Source organism: Macrobrachium nipponense, chromosome 28 (genome assembly GCF_015104395.2).
Source record: "Macrobrachium nipponense isolate FS-2020 chromosome 28, ASM1510439v2, whole genome shotgun sequence".
Taxonomy (NCBI): Eukaryota; Metazoa; Arthropoda; class Malacostraca; order Decapoda; family Palaemonidae; genus Macrobrachium; species Macrobrachium nipponense.
In genome coordinates this window covers 52,638,592-52,641,091 of record NC_087217.1, presented here as the reverse complement: position 1 = coordinate 52,641,091, position 2,500 = coordinate 52,638,592, and positions in this window count along the sequence as shown.

Genomic DNA, 2,500 nt, shown 5'->3' with positions numbered 1-2,500 from the left:
AGAACGACTCAGCAGGTCCAATTCCAGCGTTGAAAATCGCACTTCCAGAGCGAAATCAATCCTGGAAGAAAGAAGAAATATAAAGTTAGTCATAACAACGAAACCCCGATTGATTTTGAGTTCCTTCGATTACCAAGTTGATAATTTATCATTTTATTACAATCACCTGCAGTCAATTCGTTGCATAATGTAGACGCCTGCAATTCAGGTCCTATAAAAAAATCAAATCAAGTGATTCTGAATAAGAGAAAAATTAAAGGCTACGCTCGTATACGTGAATTATGCATAAGCAGCGCCGCGCGCATGCGCGTGGACCTGCGTAGTAGTATTATACCTCTCCGCATTCAGATTCCTCCTCATGACTTAAACATCGTGTGAAAGCCTGAGACATTTCAGAAGAATATCAATCAAGGACCAGCAAGGCGCCTAGAAAGAAGACAGTGAATGCTTGCTTGCAAAAAAATCAATAGAGGAGATCTGAAACGTTTTAAATAGTTTGCAAAGTTAAAAAATATATAAAAATTAATAATATGTAGATTTAAAACCTCTTATCAATTCATATGGTTAATTCATTTATGATCGTTTATGCATATTTGATCACCACCCATTAGCTCTGTGAAAGGGGTGATCTAAAAGCTTTCATAGTTTTTCATTAATCTACTGAATAATAGAGTCGGCTCTAATCTTTATGACTACCCTTACCCCTTCTCCCCTTCCCTTACCCTCTCCCTCCCTGCTCCCCTTCCCCCCTCCCCTCCCCTCCCAAAAAGCTCTTCCAAAGCCCATCAGGTCCATAATACATTTATAGATTTTTCTCTTCATGCATAGTTTCAAAATGAATTGTGTGTAGTCATTCCTGCCTGTGATATCTGTCCATTGTTTCTCTCTACGGGATATGATATGCTGAGTGAGTACTACGCTGCATGCCAGCTATAGTCATTTACAGTTACAATGAAGGTGAGGAAATAGAGGCGAATGTATTTATATATACATATATATACTATATATATATATATATATATATAGTATATATATATATATATATATATAGAGTGTGTGTGTATACATATACATATATATATATATATATGTATATATATATATATATATATATATATATATATTATATATAGAACTCTTTTTCACTTATAAATAGAATAGTTACCTCTGGCAACTAGTTACTGAAGGAGTTAGTCACCTAGACCATACCTAATTCTGAGTGGTGATATTTAGAATTAAATGCTCAAATGCTGATGAAAATTAAGAACATGTAGCATTTTTCAGTCATTATTTCCACTTTCCCTTGAATTTCTGTGTAAAAACATAACTGGGTAGGTATTTCATTCAAATAAAAACAAAGAAACACCACTACGTACTGCATTGTGTGTTGAAATCTTCTTACATCATCTAACAAAGTTTTTCTGGGATTATCCAAAACCTATCTAGTTTACCCGTGAAGAAAAAACTCGTGAAGGACTTTTGTAATTACAATTGCGGCATTCGAAATGGATAAGAAGTGCTTTTAACTTTCGGTTAAACGACAAGAAAGCTTTTGTGTAGCGACTGACAAAAGGCGACCGGCCATTTGAAGCAGCAAACAGCAAGGCAATTGACGCTGTCACAGACACTAATATGACTTATGCTCTACATGCTCTACTTGTTCTGATGTCAGGTTCAGTTTTCAGAATAGAATATCATCAGATTAATAGTGTACAAAGTGGACACGAACTGAGTCTTGTTAGATCAATTTGAACATGAAAAAAATACCGCTAATGTAGAAAACGAGGAAGCCTTGAGGAAGCTCAAGACGCTATAGTGTTGAATATCAGGATTTACCCAATCACGAAGTATTGGCCATGCCAGAGTTTGCAACTGGATTGCAGAGATAATAAGATCCTTTGGTATCAGTTCAGTGAAAAAGTCAGCTAAAAGCCTGACCTGATTACAAGTAATAGCATATAAACTCGCCCCTACGAAGCACTCGACCTGCTTGGACCATTACTGGAATTAATAACGAACATTATGGTAAACAAAGCACTAGACCCCTTTAGTTCTGGAGGGTTAACAGTGTTTAATGGAGAGCATTCCAGCAAGAGTTCCTCCTCCTCCTCCTCTTCGTCATACCCCTCTTCCGACTCGTTTTCCTTATCCTCCTACTCCTCCTCTTCTTCATGCCCCTCTTCCTACTCGTTTTCCTTATCCTCCTACTCCTCCTCTTCCTATTACTACTAATATTCCCCGTACAAACAGCTAACTTGTGAAAATGTAGTTCTTTAATTTTCGGTCAAATTTTGACCATGCGTTTCATTCTAAATACTAAATACTTGATGAGCATGAGGCAAGGAGAGAAAGTTCATTGTTAGTCTTCGTGATTTTTTATATTTTGCAGATAATAAACAACTAAACCTTTCAACCTGAGATGGTCGAAGAGAGAGAGAGAGAGAGAGAGAGAGAGAGAGAGAGAGAGAGAGAGAGAGAGAGATGTTATTCCACAAAGTAT